This window comes from Aphelocoma coerulescens, assembly GCF_041296385.1.
Source record: "Aphelocoma coerulescens isolate FSJ_1873_10779 chromosome Z unlocalized genomic scaffold, UR_Acoe_1.0 ChrZ, whole genome shotgun sequence".
NCBI lineage: Eukaryota > Metazoa > Chordata > Aves > Passeriformes > Corvidae > Aphelocoma > Aphelocoma coerulescens.
The window spans coordinates 35,295,254-35,316,215 of NW_027184085.1; the positions used below are offsets into that span (position 1 = coordinate 35,295,254).

General features: G+C 40.3%; 1 protein-coding gene across 1 annotated transcript in view; it reads left to right on the forward strand.

Annotated features, from left to right (window-relative positions):
• The first annotated feature begins 13,774 nt into the window (after positions 1–13,774).
• The window catches only part of CEP78 (centrosomal protein 78), a 36,908-nt gene continuing 29,720 nt past the window's right edge, over positions 13,775–20,962 (forward strand). Inside the window, exon 1 of the mRNA XM_069001555.1 lies at positions 13,775–13,864. The gene's annotated coding sequence lies outside the window, so the exon portion shown is untranslated. The remainder of the gene's footprint in view (positions 13,865–20,962) is intronic.

Genomic DNA, 20,962 nt, shown 5'->3' on the forward strand with positions numbered 1-20,962 from the left:
GTGTTCTGGTCCAAGATGCATTAATATTACATACAATTAAGATTTCTAGAGAGTCAACACTGAATTACAGAGACAACAAGTAACAAAAAAGGGGGAGGTTACATCAAGAAAATAATTATCAGGATTTTCAACATAAATACTAGAGTTTTCTAAATGCCAGGGTCCAAAAGAGTGAAGGTGAGTGTATGGTAAAGCTCCCAAGGAATACTTGCTGGATGTTTTGTACATGGTTTCCAAATCCACAGCAACCATCTTCAGGAATCACATCCTGAAAAAAGGGTAGGAACATGTAAATGAGTTTCCAACCTTCAGGTAAACTGAATCAATATTCCCTCCACAGCCGTGGGCACACTGTTCCAATAAAAAGTGTAATCGTCTGCAGTGGGAGAAGTTGGACAAAACTTTCTTAACTGTTTTATATGCTCAGTATAGGAGGCATGAACACAGTGTGTACCTCAAATGCAGAACTGTCATTTAATTTTGCATTTTTAATGAGAAAAGACACCCCACAGACTGTAACTGTAATCTGTATGTACCACTCCTATTGATATAACTGGATTTCAAATCTTTAGATATCTTCAGATTTTTAATGGATGAGCCATCTAGTCCTGAGTAAGGCATCAGCAGATAGCCATTATACACTGTTTTACCCATTTGCTTCATGACTTAGTGGAAGTCAGAAGAACCCCATTATGGACAATTACATGATAATAAACCTATGAGGAAATTTCTTTCCAAACCTCAATTCCATAATGGTTGGCTTTTGTTTTGAAATGTGAAACATCCTTTATAAATATTTTATCCTAATAACAACTATCAGTAAATGACCGAAATCTTTATTGCCCATCCAGGTAATTATTATCCATAGATACTATCCATATTGTTATGTAATCCTGGACAGCTACTTCCTGATAAGCCTTCCCTGTAGCACTAATAATCTCATATTCCTCTATCCAAGTAGTCTCCAGTACATGGCTCATAGCAACCCGTTGCCTGTGAGACGTTTTAATGTTGCTTACTGCCACAGGAAATTAAAAGTGGGACTGACAGAGGGAGAAAAAATGGTATAAAACACCCTGCACCTTTGGTATTCTCACTCATAAGACAGCAAAGATTGGGAAACTACCACTATGTTTTATCATCTCCATAACATTCTTTGCACTAATCTATACCAGTTTTCAATTTCTTCCTTCCACATGCCTGAAGATATTGTCACTCTCCTCTGTCTCTTCTGCCTAAGACAGGTTTTCTGTGATGTTTTGACAGGTTCCAAATGGTATCTGAACTTGGTACTCACATGACAGTAAAACAGAAGATTGTGTATAGCAACATCATAGGATTTTCATAATTAGCCTCCCATCTTAAGCAAAGGGATATCTTGCGAGTGCTTTTTGGTTGCCATTGTGCATTAAGATATCTGCACAGTGCTATGCACATCTCAGTCTTGTTTGTGAATGCTTCCAGTAAATTTACAGGCTACCAGTATGTCTGAGTTGAGCAAATTATCCTTCCAGTATGCCATCCTAATCACGTTTTTGTTTGCTGGTTTTGTTTGGGTTGTGGTTTTTTTGGTCTTTTTCTATGGGAAAAAAACCCCCAATTATCTGCTGTTTCTCTGTTGTTAAATGAATAACATCCAGTATTTGCAATTTCCTTCAACTGATACCAGTTTGTTCCAGTGTGTGTAGTTTTGAGAAATCACCTTCTGAATGTTTCTCAGTGTGACTATTTCAAAGTGGAAGGTGCTCGCCAAGGTGCTAAGGTACAGGCTAATGACTAGCGAGGAGTTAACCCCCCTGTTTTTTCACCTGATTTATGCGGAATTTTAGAAACTTGTTTCCTTCTACCTGTTTACATGTCGAGGTTCTTACGGACGACCTATCTCTGAAAAAGCCCAAGTATTTTTCGAAACGCTGTTGTTCTTCAGACGCACCTCTTAATACTACTTTGCACCAGCGCCAGAAGAGGGATGTTGTGGAGAGGAGCCCGCGTGGCAGCCCCGCCGTGCCCACACGCGCAGCGCAGCGCGGAGCCGGACGCGCGCCCCGGCCGAGCGCGCCGCTCCAGGAGCCCGCATTCCCTCCTCAGCGCTCCCCGCCGGCGCGCCCGGCCGGCCCCAGCTCCGGGACGACAGGCTGGCAGCCGGATGATTGGGCTCCTTAACTGTGCACGGAACTGATCCCGGTGTATTGTGTTGGGTGGGAATGTCGTTAGGGTTTTTTGGTTGGTTGGTTGATTGGGTATTTTCCCAGAGTTTGCTTCTAGTTTAAGGATTTGCATTGTCTTTCACAAAGTTTCGGTTGACCCTTCAAGCGTTCTCATGGAAAACATCTAGTGGGCACAATGTGATCCAGACCACCGCTTCTGTGGGAATAAGCTGCTGGATCACCTGCATGAGCCAGTTGTTCCTGTATTGTTCTGCACAAGTCTCGTGGAACAGGACCATAAATTTCAGCCCAGAAAAAAAAACAAACCAAAAAAGGAAAAAAAAAACAAAGCAAAAAATCTGACCACGCTTGACATAGCCACATGATACAAATTACATTAATAAATTGGTATAGTATGAGCTGATATTACATTAGTATGGCCACTCACTGAAAAGGAATACTTGAGTCTTCAGTAGTGGCACCTGCTGTTTCTCTGGTGACTTTTGTGCTGTTGTATTGCTCTTATCATTAAATGGATGCCAATTACGGATCCAGGCTTATTTTTATTTTTATTATTTGACAATTATATAGGTTAAAATCTCCTCCCAAAAGTTTCAGCAAAGCCTGTGATTAAGTGTTCAGCCCGGGATGTAGTACAGGGGATACTAGTCTTCCACCTCTGTGACGTAAATTATAAATTCATATTTTAGCATAATAGAAATACTATTGTTTCAAATACCTTTTATGTGCATTTAATATGTTGATCACATTCAAGCACATTTTTCTTTCAGCTTCTTGAATTTTTAGCAAGGCAGCTTTTATTCTTTATGGATTTTTTATTTTTGTGCAAGTCCAAAATAAGTTATTCATATATATAATCCCAAATATTTATTAACCTATAGAGACTTTGTATAATGTCTAGTTCATTTGCAGTCAGTAGGACTTCTCATGCTCTGCTGAGTTAATGGCACTGTATGTTTGTATTATTTATCTAAGACCTCAAACATTCTGTTCTACCTTTTACTCTTAGCTTACAGTCTGCTCTTGGATATATGCTTCGTAATTCTGATTTCATTTAAGTTTCACAGCATAGTAACTCCATCATTTTCAATGGAATTACACTGTTTTTCATTATAATACGCAGTAGTGTCAGACCCTGAGCTCCCTTTAAGATATTTAACATACACATTGTAATCGTGTGACTCCTCCAGTTTGTTCAGTGACTATTTCAGATATAGTCTAACCATTAGAAAGCATAAACTCATAGGCCCTCATTCCCATCTTAGTTCTCACGGTGTCACAGGACAGGGAGGCAAGAGTTACACATTACCCAGACAGACGTAGTTCTTTTGGTATTTCATGGAAAAGTATTATTTATAAATCTTTCCATCATCCAAAGAGTGTGTCAGCTGAGGGTATTTTCTTGCAATCCAAACCACATCACCAGAAGGACCATGGACAACTATCTCATTGCCCATAGTTTTATGATGGAAGACTAATCCAAAATCAAAGCATGCTTCAATACTTTTCACAATCTTACACTGAAGTTTAGTATGTAAAGTGAAAAATTATTTCTCCAGTGAATATGATCAGAAAATAAATACCCACTTTCATGTAATAGTACTTCATGAAATTGTCTTTTCAATATGTATTTTATACACAAATTAAATGCAAGAATTTAGAAGCTTTAGTAATGAATTCTGTACCTTTTATGTGCTTCATGTCTTGTATTAATAGGAGCATCAATATATTTTGCACGTTACTACCAAATCTCTTAATGAAAAACATAATGAAATGTGTGAGGGATAAGTGACATAAGGATAAAAGTTATGACCTAGTCAATTGCATTTTCAGATGAGCAATTAAATTATTTTTATTGATATATATAATTTAAAAACATTATAAAAGAAGTCCATCAGGATACTCTTTCCAGTGTTTATGGTTTTTAAGTGAGTGCAGAGAAGGATCTTAAGACAACAGGTGATCAACGTTTTCCTCTAAGCGGAAGTACAGTAATAGGAGAGGTATCTTTCTTTCTCTATATGAAAATCTATTAGAAAAGCTTGTGGTACTTAGAAAAAATGGTCCTCATTAAGTCTTATGTAAAGCCATCACAAATACTTGACAAAAGTAGTATTTCCATGGAAGAATTTAAAATAATGGAGAAAATGGAGTTAGAAGATAGCAAAATAATTGGCTTCCATTTGATACTTCAGGAAGTATCAAGCAGGAATTGAAGCACTCAGTTATATACTGAAGTGAAAATGTGGGTTGAATTGTAAGCCTCATTCTATAACTATAGTTACAGTTATATAACTTTAGTTATAACTATAACCTCAGATAGCCAGAGAGTATGTTTCCTGAACCAGTATGGGATAATTTCTGAACTTGAATTTAGGCAGAAATAGAAAAAATTCCCATGCCCCAGATGCACAGCTAATAGTAGCAGTGCAGTGATTGCTGTTATTAGTAAAATTCCCTGGCAGTTAACATGGAATTTAGATAGTGCTCTATACTCTTAAGGAAGATTGGTGAATCTATAATAATATTTAAGGGAATTACAGAAATTCATTAGTAGGGAAAAGGATGACATATGTTTCATTTGTCCTAAGAAACAGAGAAAAGAGACTTCTCAACACTTAGAACATGCTGCTTTGGACATATATAGAGAATTGTATAGAGTGCTAAGATGGTTTAAAAACAAATTTGGATAAAACCCATGTATTACCCTGTATGGGTATAGTTGTGAAGCAGGCTGTCAGGGTACTGTATTTCTATGGGACTGCTTCCTAATCCGGTTGTATTTTGAATTGTGGCTTTGCATTGCCTTACATAGAATCTAAATAAAAATCCTCTGAAATTTCGGGTTTGTTTTCTTGGTTATATGTTTAAGGAGATTGAAAGAAGTTGGTTTTTTTTACTCAAAAATAAAGAGTGTTTCATAGAACTAAAACTTTGAAGAAAGTGGGAAATTTTCAGAATCAGTGGTTAAATTTTGGTTTGGATACTGAGAGCAATTGCAGCTGTATTTTGAATTACATAGGATATTCAAACCTCTTGTTTTTATGAGGGAAAACTTTTGTCATTAATACCTGCTTCTGCTAAGAAACTAGTCATGATTTTATGAGATTTACAAGAAAAAAAAGCTTTGAGCTCCCCCTACTGTTCTTTCCATTGAAAAAGATGGAAAACCTGAATTTTGTTTTAATGGGTGAAGTACCAGTCAGATAAAAGAAAAAATTAACCATACAGAAGTACCGTTTTAAGTTTCTGGTAATTTACTATTAACAGTGGAGAGAACCAGAGTGTTTAAGTTGTTTTCCAAGTTGTTAGTACTCTCAAGGTTTTTGGCATTCATAGCATAATGTGCATGAGAATGTGTACCTTCACATACTACAGTTTTCCAAGGTTTCTGTGCGAAGATATGGTTTATTTTTTGTGTATGCATACAGTTAATTTTGTTCCATTTACATGAAATTGGTGGATCATAGAACTTATTAAATATTGGCACATTCATACAAGTGATGAATTTAATTTACTTTTCCAGATAGCTTTCAAAAAGCTGTTATTTATTGAGGTGATTTGGGAACTCCCCCTGCAATTTATAATAAATTAATACTTGTGAATCTACTTTTTGAGTTCCTTTATATTATTGTCATCACAAGTTACAAAGAATACTTTAAGAATTAGAATTCTGACCCATATACTGACTGACTTTACAAATACTTTTCCCTGAAAGTGTTTAATCTCATAATGGCCAAATTTGTCTATAATATAGTTCCTGAGTTCAACATCATCATCAGTGCTCATGATCAAAGCACTTTTATCTGTTTATTAGTATTTCTTGTTAAATAAGACTTACTTTTTTCCAGTAAAAAAGCCTGTCTTTGCACATAGGCTGAGCTTTATTTGGAGTTCTGTGCTTTCATTATTTTAACAGCTGAAAAATACTAATGTGCTGGTTATTTCAAGTGTTGTTACACCCATTCTCATAAATTCTCTGCTAGACTCTTTAAGGTGACCTTAAGGTGATAATATTGTAACAAAAAAAAAAAGTCAAAATTCTCTCTGGTGTCTCATATATGTATTGGTACTTCTCTTTAAGTTTCACTATGGAGATTAAAATTCTTCTAATGAAATAATCTTTCTTTTTTACCATTCCGATTCCCAAAAACTAAACCTCTGTTTAAGCAAACCTCTGTTTCTGTGGCCTGATGTCACCAAACACCATCTGTTCTGCATGGAGGTGTGGGGTGAGGTGAGAGTGAGCTGGTGCAGGGGTCTTTCTAGATTTCAGTAAGAAAGGCCCAACAACAAGTGGCTTAATAAGATTACTTCAAAAAGATAGGCTAAGAAGAGGGGTATAGATAGTAACATCTTACATCTCCTCAGGTGCTGGGCACTCCATGCAGCATTGAACAGTGCCTCAGTGGATTTTCCCATGGCACACTGCACAGAGCAGATCCTGTCTGGGGGAAAAACTCACCCTTTCAGTCCTTTGAGGTCATCTTTAACTTCTTTACAAAAACCAGTTCTGTTGAAGGGCAAGTCCATGTAGGGAGGTATCATGTCAGTGCTAAGCAGGAGTTGCCCACAGGCAGCTGCCCGCACTGTCCCATGTTAGTTGCAGTGTACAGTCAGGATCAGTACATTCCATCCCTTGATCCCCATACAGTTTACTTTTCCAAAATAGATGTTGTAATTTACCAATCATATTAATAACATATGGGATTCTCAAGTGCAAGTTTCAATAGGAGAAATGCAGCCTTTTCAAGATCACCAGCTCCTCAGGTTTAATGTCTTCTGCAAGGATCCCAGTACAATATCTACCTGCATTCTTTTCAAGGATTGCATTGCTCCTTTGTAATAGTTCATGAGAGAATAAACCAGTAAACCAAAGTGATTGATTTTTGATGCCACTTTGTGGTCTCATTAGAGAGATACCACTCCAAGATTCATTAAGACATTTGTTTTTATCCTCAGATCATTCACAATTTTTCTGTCCCCAACATTGTCCAGAGAAGGGCAATGAAGCTGGTGAAAAGTCTGGGGGTAAGTCATTTGAGGAGCAGTTGAGGGATCTGGGGTTGCTTAGCCTGGAGAAAAGGAGACTCGGGGATGACCTTATCACTCCCTAAAAGTACCTGAAAGGAGGCTGTAGCCAAGTGAGGTCGATCTCTTCTCCCAGGCAACTAGGATGAGAGGACAGTCATGCACCAGGGAAGGTTCAGGCTGGACATTAGGGTGTATGTCTTCACAGAAGAAGTTGTTAAGCACTGGAACAAGCTGCCTGGAAAGGCTGGGGAGTCATCCATCCCTGGAGATGTTTAAGAGAAGACTGGATGGGGCACTTTGTACCATGATCTGCTTGACAGGGTGGTGTCTGGTCAAAGATTGGATTTGATAATCTCAGAGGTCTTTTCCAACTAATTGATTCTATGATCATGTAAAGTTCAATTTACCTGCAGTTTTAATTCTATTTTCCTGCTGTTCACGTGCTCAGTTAGTCTTTTTTTACCTTCATGATTACTATTGCTCTGTCTTTTCCTTAACAAATTGAAAAAAACAGCTCCATGCTCTTCACAAAAGATTTATCAAGTCCTACATTGAGGCTTACATTGGATATAATACTTCTAACAGCTGACCATGCTGAGAACAGCCAGTTCCAGCAGCGAGCTGACAGTATTATTTGTTGCTAGAATTCTATGTTATAAAATGTAGATCCTACTGTTTGTTTAATCTGTTACATTCCCATTTTGTCTCCATTGCCCTATTAGACTGCTTTGTTCATGTCACATGTTTTTATGCTTTAGTACCAGATTTGTTTTGCCATGCATGTGGATAAACCATAACCATAAATAGTTTAGGAGTATATTTCCTTTTTTCTGTAATTCCATTTGATGTCTAGACCATTGGGATTCCAGTCCTAATGGATAGCAGTTGTAAGAGAAATACCTACGCAAAGCCCTGTGTGCTAATACAGATATTTCAACCATAGACGTTCTCTCTACAGGTATGTTTCCTTCCCTCTTCCATAGCAAAGCCTTCCCTCTATTCATATAGAACACTTAGAAAGGAGTAGAACTCAGTTTGGAGAAAACATCAGCCACACTACCCATAAGAGAATAACTCATTTCACATTTACATGAATCATTATTAGTAAAAGGTCACCATCAGTTATCAGCTCCCTTGTTAACTAAGCAAATATGACTTGTTTGATTCAGAACATTGTTCCCTCAGTGAATATTTGGGATCTGTCTTGCTTCTGGCTGTCCATTTTTTTGGTATCCTTTTAGCACCCACTGATGCCTTTTTCTCTGGTCCTAGAAATACTAGCCAGACACAGGGTGATAACAAGGGGTTATATCTTTTTAAGGATCCTTAGGTGCACAGTTCGTCAGGTGGAAAACACCGAAGATGCACACCCCGCATAACGTGTACAATTTTTATAGATTTTGCAAATTAGCATCTCTGACAAGAGTCCCCAGTTAGATGCACACCTGGTGAAGTCACGCCCCTCAGCACTAGTACCTTCTAAGTTCTCCACCCTCAGATGAGGGCTAAACTCTGTTTATAAAAAGTATGTCTCAAAGAGCTGATCTCAATCTTGGTTTCTAAGGAGAACCAAGATAGCATAGAGGTCTTGGAATGTGTTTTGTCTTTCTGCCTAGGAAAATACTGAAGCTAAGTTACAATAGTAGACTACAGAGCTACAAATACATGTGTAACACAGAGAAAAGGCAAAAATCAAGATGGCATCACTACCACCCTCACAATCTAATCTCCAAGAAGCTCACTCGTTTGAAGGAGTTTCCCAGTAGACACATTCTATGTAATACCTTCTATGATGACTGTGTTAAAGACTTAATCTGAGTCTGTTATTTAGGAATTACAATAAAGATCATAGAGATTAGTTTACTTTACACATAGACTTTTGTGGCCATGTGCCACCAGATTAATTTTTATTAACTTTGATTAGTCATTATGATACTAGAAATTAAGCAAAATTATAAAGTCATTAAAGTGTGCTTTACTTTAAAGTGAATTACTTTCTGATTGAAGCCTCACAGACATTGATACAGGTTTTATTTTGATAAAAATACTCTAGCGAATTAAAATTAAGAACACTGGAATTTATTGAAAAAGGAATTAATGAAGAAAAATTGGGAACACAGAATGGCGGCCTGCTGTGCTGCAAGGCAAAGGAGCAGTGCTGGATGTTTAGCCAACGTGACAGGTGGCCAGAGGCACACCTGCTGGACAGGAACATCAGTTTTTATACCCCAACATCGAGTCCGTCCCCTTTCTTAACCCTGACCCTTTAGGTGTTCCGGACTGGCTTGGGCATCTCTAGGGGTCGTTAACTGGGTGATTGCAGGCCAATGAAATTGTGCATGTCATCCTTTACAGTAATTATGGTGAGCCCCAGTGCCCCTCCCTCTTACCTCAACATCTAGAAACTTCTACCTTTTAGCACAGGGACTCAATTCCCCTCCCCTTTTGACTTTCATCCTGTGAACCAATTTACAGTACAACAGACTTACAAACACAAACTCATTAACCAATTAACAACTTCTGATAACACAGTCCTAATCATTATACGAAAGCCAACTCCATTCCTGTTTTTAACAATTTCATGTAAAAACATTTGGAATCAAGGTTTAACTTTACAGTAACAACACTGTTTTATTTATAACCTTTTATCTGTATTAGCATGAACAGTTTAGTATTTCAAGCTTTAAGAAACATCCATAATGAAGTCTCTATACAAAAAAAAGAGCAGCCTTTAATGGTAAACTACATTAACACAGGCCATAAAGAGAAGGTGTTTTTTTCCACTAAGAGCAAAGTCTAATCAATATCTGTTTAGAAATCCTGCCTTACCTGCTCCTTAAGTAGCAGTAAGTAATGAATAGCAGTACAAAATTGGTTTTAAATATTAAATGTAAATATATTTGATGAATTAAATATTTTTTAAATTGTATTTTATTGCAGGATACATCAACAGAATATTCTTAATCTCACTCAATTTTTTGTGTAGCTTCATAAAAATAAAAAATATCAGCTATGATGTGGTAATTTCAAAACACTTGGTTGTAGATTCCACTTTACTCAAATAAGCTTTGCATGCATGAATAGAAGTGAAATCATCTTTTAAAATGTTTTGCTACATAAATACAGGCTGCAAAGCAAAAAGCCAATTAAAAAGGCCTTGTCTTGTCTTCCTAACAGTTTATCTTATGTTTAGGTATTGGAGAATTGAAATACCTGACTCCTGGTGTTAAAGCTAGCTGTACCATGGAAAAAAACTCCCAAGTCCATATATATAAAATGCTAAAAAACCTGGGATAGCTGAAAAATCAGACCATCAGGCTCCGTCTGAAAATCTTGTTCTTTCTAGGATAATTCTAAATATAAGAATTCTGGTCAGTAGATTTAGTTATCTAAAATACTGAGTAAGTACAGATGGATTGGCAGTCGATACTATTTACTATGTAGAAAGATAAAAAGATTCTTGCATAAGGCTACTGCACATATCTTAAGTGTTACATGCCTGCAAAAAGGTCACTTGTCAACCTGTCTCTGGTGTCAGGTAAGGGGTGTCCCAGCCTCGAAGGGTAACCTTGAGAGTCATCCCTGCCCAAGAGGAGATGGCCACTGCACAGCCAGCTGCAGTGGAGGGAGAGAGCTCAACAGGCTCTGGTGGTTACATATATTTGTAGTGTAAAGTCGTCAATTAATAGTCAGATTTTCTGCTGTGTTCATGGAGTTTCCGCTGATTATTAGCTCAGTCTACAGCCAAACCATTTTGGGGGGGGGGGGGGGGGGAGGAGGCTGGGGAGGTTGGTGCCAAGTTTTCACAGATAGCCTTTCACAATAGGATTAACTTTGCTTAGATCCACTTGCTGAGAATCTGCCTGGACCAAAGTTCAGTTAGCTCAAACAGGAGTGCATTTGTGACACAATGTAGATTTGGGTTATTTCACAGGATCATGACTCATTGGATTACAGTGTAGTCTTCTGTTACTCTTGGGGATTCAGTGTAACCACCTTCATAAATACATGGAGCTCCAATTCATAGAAAACCATTTTTGCTTCCACTGCTGGAAGCAGAATCTAGTATCTGGCTGCTTGAATGGTCGGGGGCTTTTTTTGATGTTCTAGCCTAACGTGTTTGCTCATGGGCTGTTTATTCATCGTGTAGGGGACAGAGGAATTTATCAGGACTCTCTGCCCCAGGTCCCTGTCTTCTTTAGAATCCATTTCTAAGCTATTTTATAATAACTTTTAATTTGTATTTGTTTTCTTGGAACCTAGATAGTTACTTGAATCAATAGAATTAGCTACCCAATATTAGCCAAATACTGTCTAAACCCCCAATTCAGCATCTTTCTGCTGTTCAAGAAAACGTGTGAACACAGTTGAGCACAGTGACTTCGTTAAGTGCTTGCATTCCTATTTTGATAGTACAGAAAGGCATTTTCTCTGTATAGTAAATTACAGTAGCAGCATCAAATTAATAATGACTTTGATCAATTTGAGTCAAGAAAGGAATATCTCTCATTACTAGACATGAGAAAAAAATAGAAGTTAGACAGTTAGTATTACCTACCTGACAAAAACACATCATGCTCCATATTAAAGCTTTTGATTTTCACAAAATTGAATGCTAGTCTGTCAATTAGTTTGATTAGTGAAACCTAAAGTTAGAAAGAAAACCTACCAGTAAAGGAAGACTGAAATATGATGGAAGATTGTTAAGCAAATATAGTTCCAAATAGGCATGCCTTCTCTTGTAGGTTTTGAAACCCGTCAGACGAGAGCATTTGATCTTGGGTCAGACAGCATCACTGTAGTCTTCACAATGTCATGTTGTGACGGTGGCAGAAGCCTTGTTATTTACTTACTCATGACAAGAGCCATTTCATTGAAACCACTTTTAAGGTGCTTTGATTCATTTCTGCCTCACTGCTCTTTCCCACTCTTCTCAGGATTGCATACTTGCACATCTCTACATTCATCTTCCCAGCTCTAGCTCTGCTTTCTCTCACTCTCTGTTGGGGTGGCTCAGCCTGCTCTCAGGCTGAAACCATCAAATGTCAGTCCAACCAGGGCCATCCACTGGGTGGATTTCCCCACCCAGGACAGTGGATCGGAAGGCGGACCAGAAGAGATCACTGAGTTCTAGGTTACCTCCCCCTGGGTGGCTCCCAATCTTAAGTTACCTCCCCCTGTTCGAGAAAGTTCTCCCTTTCTTAGTTATTAATTGGTTCCCTGTTGTGACTCCCACCTCCCTGTTTTCCCCATTTGTTCTGAAAAATTGTATCCTCCCCTCTGCTTGTACCCCATTGGTTGTTTCCTCTTTCCCCGCCTTACTCTACCCCCCCATAAAAGGGTGTGCCCGCTTCTTTTTGAGGCTTTTTCTGGTGCCTGCTCTCTCCTGTAGATAAACCTGTTGGAGCTCACACCAGAGGCCTCTCGCGCCTTCTTTGCTTTCCGGACTGACGCGGGCCTGATCATCGGCTGCCCGACGTGTTTCCTCTCAGGAGGAGCCAGCGCACGGACCCATCCCACGCCGATTCCACTGAGCCGTCCAGCGAGGATGCTGTGGAGGCCAACGCTGCATCCCCTCTGCCCGAGGGCATGCCGAGGCTTGTGATTACAAGCCCCTGGTTGCGTTAATTCTCTTATTTTCTTTTCTTTTTTTTTTTTTTTCTTTTCTTTTTTAAATTAAACTATCACTTGAGATATATCTAGATTCTGTTTACTATTCAGTGCAGTATATTCTCATCTTTTAGTCTTTGGGGTAATCAAGCCATTAGCAGCATGATCTCTTACAACTGTGATAGCAATTGTATGTACCTCATTCTCCAAAAAGATTTTATATAAAAAAATCACAAGCTGTTTACTTTGTATATGTTTTGTTCACTGTATTCTTAAGAAGTTTGCATTGCTCCTCTGACCTGGCTAGAAATAGAGTGGGCAGTATTGATTTTCATTATCAATTGTTCTATACTGCCTCTGAGGATGCTCCTCCAGCAGATAGCCATTTGTCTCTGTTGTACTCTGATGAGTTACCTTTAAAGATACATGGCAGTTCTGGCTTCGAGGTGGTATTCCCCAATTTAGTACTCCCACTTAACAAAAACATGTCCTTCTTCCGTTCCCTTCCATCAGCTGGAGGCACAAAAGGAAAAGAACATGGGTTAAGAACAATTTACAGCAATGAAATAAGAAAACAAATACTAACAGCAACAATATTAATAACAGAAATGTACAAAAGAGAGTGATTCACATGCAAAAATGCTCACTGCAGACCCTGCATCAATAAACAACACAGGGTGCCTTCTGCTACATTTTCTCAACTGGATGAAACCCCTTCTTGCCAGAAGAGAGTCTCTTCACCCCACCCTGGCAATGATGCGAGGTGATAGAGAATAACCTGTGTGTCCTAGCCATGCGCCTCCTGATTACTGCAAAATTTAACCCTGTCCTGGCCAGAACCAGGACAATGGCCAATTAGAAACTATATTTTTGAATTTTTTCTTAGTTTTAGAAACTTCACAATCTTTCAAGATTGAGAATCCTGTATGACTTATATTTTCTCAATAATCATGCAGCCACTGGTAATGCCTTACACATCTTGAAGTGGGAGGAGGTAGAGGAATTGGAAATGAAGGAAGGAGTGAAGTTGAGGCTGGGAAGAAAAGGAGTAGGTAAGTGTGTGTGATTCTTACCACCAAGAAAATTAATCTTCCCCAAGACGAGCCTGTTTTGCCTATGATAATAATTAGTAAGCTGTCACTCTGTCTTTATCTAAGCCTATGAACTTTTCCATCTTACTTTGTTTTCCCTTGTTGTGTGGAAGAGTAGTGAAAAAGCACCTGGGTTGGGTGGGTGTCTGGCAGCCAGCCAAGGTCAACATACCATGTACAGCATGATTGCATTAATCCATGTGCCACAGTAAAACTTAAGCCTTTGTTAGACTTTTCATGTGGTAGTGTAAAATGAGCAGGCACTATGTGCAACAACTAAATAATTTAAACAATGGCTAAAATTTCCAGCATCACCATGTCCTTATACCTTTAAACTGTATCAGAAACGATGTCTGTATGGTTTGTACCTATAGTGTTCCTTGCAGGTTGGAGATCTGAATTTGAAGGCTATCAGTTGGTGCCCAATAATGTAAAGAAAGTGATCTATTAATAACATTACATGAAATACACTAAAATGTTCTTCATACAGTGAATTTATATTTAGCAGTTAACACGTCTTTGAGAACGGAAACACCATTCCTGGAATTACAGAATCATGAAATTGTTTGGGTTGGAAGGGATGGACATGTTGCTTGCTCTGGGCTGCAAGTGCACATTGATGGGTCATGTCCAGCTTCTCATCCACCAGCACCCCCAAGTCCTTCTTGGTAGTGTAGAGAAATGGCTGAGTGAACAGGGACATGCATATGTGCACAATCCAAGCTGTATTAGTGAACTGTCCTTGACTAGGGAAAGAAGCTAAAGCAGTGCTGGTGTGGCAAGCCAACAAGATGTTGGGGAGGGGGATGCTGACCGTAAAAAGAGAAAGACGTATGTTAGTTAGTCGTGTGCATATTAATCTGTAACCAATCACTTGCTATTAAAGGCCGTGTGAACAGTAGCTGTAACCCAATAGTATGGAGCTTGCTTACGCGTGCTTGGGGAATTAGAGTATAACTGTGGGTCTGACATAGAATAAATGGAGTACCAGCATATCTCTATGAGAAGCGTGGTTCATCCCGGCAGATCTCTGGCTATTTGGTAGGGCTAATCTTGATCCATTCTCTGCCCAGCCTGTGTGTGTACTGGGGATTGCACTGAATGGGATTCCTCTTTGATATTTTCCTCTGCCAGTACAAAGATCTATTTATTAATTCTCTAGAGAAAACTGAAAATGGGTGTTTAAGCTGAAAGTGTGAGAAAAAGGCCGTGAAATGATGTTGACGAGAACAGTGGAAAAATGAGTGATGAAAAAACAATCTACTTCCAGACTGAGACATTATTGGCAGTGAAATTCAGGGACAAAACACTTTGCTTGTTGATCAAAAAAATTTGTTTAGGTAATTCTTAGATACCACCAAATAAACACTAGCTTAGAACAAGGACACTTCATTCTTGTATTGGTTTGGCATGGCCTGATTTTAGGTAGCAGGGAGGCCACAAAGATGGCTCCCCTGAGGAAGCTGCTGGAAGCTTCCCACCATGTCCGGCAGAGCCAATGGCTGATGGCTCTGAAGATGGACACGCTGCTGACCAAAACTGGGCCAATGAGAGAGGTTGGTAACACCTCTGTGATGACATATTTAAGAAGACAAGCAAAACAAAGTTAGGAGATTTTGGATTCTAGTCAGAGAAGAGGAGGAGGTGAGAACATGTGTGAGAAACAACATGGCGACACCAACATCAGTGAAGAAGGAGGAGAAGGAGGTGCTCCAGGCGCTGGAGCCGAGATTCCTCTGCCGGCCATGGTGAAGACCATGGTGAAGCAGGTTGTCCCCCTGCAGCCCATGGATCCATGGGGGATGCAGCGATGCACACACAGCCCATGGGGAAGGTGCCCGTGCCAGAGCGGGTGGATGCCTGGAGGAGGCTGTGATCCAGTGGGAGACCCGGTGGAGAGAGAGGGCCCTGCTTCCAGGCTGGAGCAGCCTGTGCTTGGAGGACTGCACCCCGTGGAAAGAGAGAGCCATGGCGCAGCAGTTTTGGGAGGGCTGTGTGCCCGTGGGAGGGGCTCACGCTGCAGCAGGCGCAGTGTGGCTGCTGCTCATGAGAGCGGACCCAACTCCGGGGAAGTTCACAGAGAACTGTCTCCCGTGGGAGGGACCCACGGCCTCACAGGGTAAAACTCCTCTCCCAGAGCAGCAGAAGGAAGTTGTGGTGATGAACTGACCAAGCCCCCATGTCCTGTCTCTCTGTGCTGTCGGTGGGAAGGAGGGAGGGGCTGAGGAGGGAAGGTGTTCTAAGGGTTTATTTTACTTCTCATTATCCTCCTCTGATTCTGTTAGTAATAAATTCACTTTGCAACTTAAGTTGAGCCTGTTTTGCCCTTGAAGTGTTTCTCCTGGTCCTTATCTCACTCATGAAGTCTTAGTTAATTTTTTTTTCTTTTCCCTCCTCTGCCCAGCTTTGGCAGGGGAGGGTTAGCGAGCGGCTCTTGTGGGTGCCTGGCACTGGGCCAGTGTCAAATCATGACAATTCTATTTACTCCTATACTTCTATACTCCTAGTCTCCTATTTCTATACTCCCACTCCTTCACTCCCTGTGCCCTCCTACCTCCACATGCACTGAATGTGATGCTGGATTTTGTCCTTTAACTTTTTTCAAACAATGAGCCTAAGATTGGCCAGGTGCCAGAATGCTTCTTTTTCTGAGTTGGGCAAATGTTTCTGTGATTTAATATGTCACTGCTGTGAAAATGGGTTTGTCCTTGCCTACAATTCTGAAAAATATTACTTTTTTTGGGGAAATTGAATGTTTTTCTTGGTGTTTTCGAAATGATATCAATCTTATATACATTTCAGTTAATTGCTAAATTCCCAGTCTTCCAATTTCCTATATGACTATCATCTTTAGAATGTTCAAGCAGTATTGTAGAATCTTTAGTGAGTCAAGTGAATTTTCTTACTGTAACAGATGAAGTCTCCTTATCTAGTTTTTGTTCAGTTTTTGATTTGGATTCTATATAATAATGCCAGCTCTTACTTCTGAAAAACTTTACTCCTCCAAGGCTTTTAAACAATAATATTAAAATTTTGCTATAGTTTTTTTACTTAATCTCAACTGCCTCATCTTGCCAAGTGAATCCAAAACAGTGTTACTTCAGGCTCTTTTAAATAGTTAACACAGATGAATGTTGTATGACCTTTAGAACAGCATCCAGGACAGTATCAAAGATCGACTATAAATAAAAAGAAGGTAAATCTTCCCTGGAAGAGAGCTAATAACCAGAAAATTTGTTATTATATGTATTATATGAAGAAAACTGATTCTGTATTAAATAGCTTTTTTGTTGTCATTTTGTAATTTTTTCCTTCTGGAAAACCACTACCACTGAACTCAAACAAATGTCTTTCATGAAATGTAGGCCAAAGATGAAGCCTACCACAGAAGAAGTATTTCTTTCAATAAAATAGGTGTTTATGTTTTGACTGAGGAAGCATAGGAAAATTCGGCACCAAAAAAATGATACTACTCAGAATGCAAAATACACTTAAGACACAATTAATGCTTTTATAATGCTTAACTCAAACTTACAGCTCAAAAGGGAGTTCTAGGAGTTATTACTGATAACTCTATCAGCCAAATATGCATTAGCAGCTGAAAATACAAATGGATGTTGACAATCACCAAAAGGGTGCTGAGCACCAGTCAGACACATCTGGTTGGGTCTAAGTCTAAACTGTGGGTTGTGGGTACAATTTCCAGTGTAGTTTTCTCCATTGCAAGTATGTAGTGGAGTTAGGGAAAACTCAGAGACTGGGTGACTGAAACAGGCATTTGGTGGAGCAGCTGCTCTGCAAGAAAAAGTCAGAAGGACCAGCTCAATTTATTTAACTTTCAGTTCTCTCATTTTGAAAGGAAGTTGTGTCTAGAAGTCTAAAATGATCAATGGATTACCCTGACAGGAAATCTCAGAAAGTATAAAAAAATTCTGAGTCAGAGCAAGGCCATTTAATGTTGCATGGGCACCTGCTATTAGTAGAAAGTAAGAACTTGATATTGTCCTGTGTCTGGCCAGAATAGGGTTAATTTTTGCAATAGCCAGGAGGAGGCATGGCTAGGACATGAAAGTTATTCTATACCACCTCACATCATTTTCTGGGATGGGAGGGAAGGGGCCCTTCTGGTTCGGGTGGCTTGGTGATAGTAGGGTATGGCCAGGTGGTCTCTGTGTGGTGAGCAGTCGTGTTTGAATAGTTTGTCTCTCATGCCCTGTTATTAATATTGTTGCTGTTACTGTTCATTTTCTGATTTCATTTGCTATTTCCAGTAAATGGTGCTTATCTCAGCCCGTGATCTTTATCCTTTGTGCCTCCAATTCTCCTCTCCAGTCACCCACACAGGGAGGTGGAGGAAAAGGGTAGTGAGTGAGCAGTGCATGGTTTGGAGGGCTTCAGTGGGAACACTAAATAGGGGAATACCATTCTTAAACCATGACAAATATATATTGAGTAAAATGTCAAAAGTGATTAAACTAGTAATGATGGAATGCTGAACAAGAGAAATAGAAGTATTATTGTAATTACGCACTAAATAGTTAATTCTTGACTTGATCCAGTCTTACCATGTATAGCTCTGATACAGGTCTGGCAGTGGAAGTCATATGAGAACATTTTCTGCCTGTGCTGCTAGTTGCCTCTGCTTGGTCTTCTTCAGGTCAAAGTGCACATGCATTCAGAGGGGATACCTGTCTGTTCAGCAGCAGTGCCAATTACAGTAGCTCCCTGAGTGTCTTGCTTCCTTACAGTGCCTGGGAGATGTTTTACCTGAAAAATTTTGTGTTCTTCAGGCGTTAGGATCCCTGTGCAATACCATCTTACGTGTTAATATTACAAACCTGGAATGAGGACAGACAATATTCCTCCTTTCAAATTCTAGTTGAAAGCTATATTTTTATATATACATATTTTATTCTGTATGATTGAGTCTGTTGTTACATACATTTAAGAAGCAGACAAAAAGCATATTTCTTGATATAAGCATATTTCTTGATATGTCTATCTATACAAAAAGCATATTTCTTGATATGTCTGTCTCTTGATAGAGCTGTTGAGCACTACCCTCTGGATGTGACCATCCAACCACTTTCTTATCCATCTAACAGTCCAGTCACCAAATCCATCTCTCTTCATGTAGAGAGAAGGATGTTGTCAGGACTGTGTCAAAGGCTTTACAGAAGTTCAGATAAATGGCATCTGTAGCCCTTCCCTTGTCCACTGATGTAGTCACCCCATCATGGAAGGCCACTGGCTTGGTCAGGAAGACTTGTCTTTGATGAAGTCGTGCTGGGTGTCTCGAGTTCCCTCTTCTCCATGTGCCTTAGCACAGCTTCTAGGAGGATCTGTTCCAGGATCTTCCCAGGCACAGAGGGGAGGCTGACAGGTGAGTAGTTCCCAAGGTCCTCCTTTCTACCCTGTATAAAGATGGGTAAAATAGTTCCCTTTTTCCAGTCCCCTGAGACTTCACCTGACTGCCGTGACTTTTCAAGTATCATTGGCAACTACATCAGTGAAATTGCTCAGGACTCTGGAGTGTATCTCATCAGGTTCCATGGACATACATACATTCAGGTTCCTCAGATGGTTACAGACGTCATCTTTACTTACAGTGGAAGAGACTTTGCTCCCTCAGTCCTCATCCTGCTGTCCATCTACTTGAGAGGTGGGAGAAGAAAGGTTGCCATTAAGGACTGAGGCAAAAATACTGCTGATTACTTCAGTCTTCTCCTCATCCACTGTTACCAGTTTTCCAGCACTGTTTATCAGGGGGGTACTCCTTATCTGACCTTTGTTTATTGCCTAATGGGTCTGTAGAAGACCTCTTGTTCTTTGCATTCCTTAATAGGTTCAGTTGCAGCTTTGCCTTAGCTTTCCTCGCCCCATCCCTACACAACTGAACTTTACCTCTATATGCTTCCCAGGTCACCTATTCTTGTTTCCACTGTGTGCATTCCTTGTACTTTGACCAGCAGTCTCCTACTCAACCATGCCAGTCTCCTGCCTTCCTTGCATGATTTTTTACTCCTGGGGATTGCTAGTTTTTGTGCTCTATGGATGAATTCCTAATAATCTGCCAGCTCTGTTCCACTTCCTTGTCCCTGAGGGTAGCCTTTTAGGGTTGGAGGGTTGCATCCAAAGGTCAATGGCTCAGAGTCCTGATGGGCATCAGTGACAAGTGGTGTCCCTCACAGGTCCATATTGGGACAGCGTTATTTAATATCTTCATTAATGACACAGATGAAGGGATTGAGTGTGACCTCAGCAAATATGCTGATGACACCAAGATGAGTGGTGCTGTTGCTACACCTGATAGCCAGGTTGCCACCCAGAAGGACCTGGACATGCTCGAGGAGTGGACCCATGGCAATCTCATGAGGTTTAACAAGACCAAAGGCAAGGTGCTGCACCTGGGTTGGGGCAACCCCTGGTTCCAACACAGGCTGGGGATGAACAGATGGAGAGCAGCTCTGCCCAGAAGGACCAGGCAGAGGAGAGGCTGGACACAACCCAGCCATGTCCACTCACAGCTCAGAAAGCCAGTTATCCTGGGCTGCATCCAAAGCAGTGCGGGCAGCAGGGCCAGGGAGGGGATTCTGCCCCTCTGCTCTGCTCTGGTGAGACCCCACCTGCAGTGCTGCATCCAGCTGTGGAGTGCCCAGCACAGGGGGGACATGGACCTGTTGGAGAGAGTCCAGAGGAGGTCACCAAGTTGATCAGAGGGATGGAGCACCTCTCCTGTGAGGAAAGGCTGAGAGAATTGAGACTGTTCGGCCTGGAGAAGAGAAGGCTTTGGGGTGACCCAATTGCAGCCTTCCAGTACCTGGAGAGAACCTGCAAGAAAGATGGAGAGAGACTCTTTACAAGAGTATGTAGTGACAGGACAAGGGGGAATTGATTCAAGTTGAAAGAGAGCAGGTTTAGATTGGATATTAGTAAAAAATATTTTACTGCGAGGGTGGTGAGGCACTGGAACAGGTTTCCCAGAGAAGCTGGGGATGCCCCATCCATGGAAGTTTTCAAGGCAAGGCTGGATGGGGCTCTGAGCAAGCCAGTCTAGTG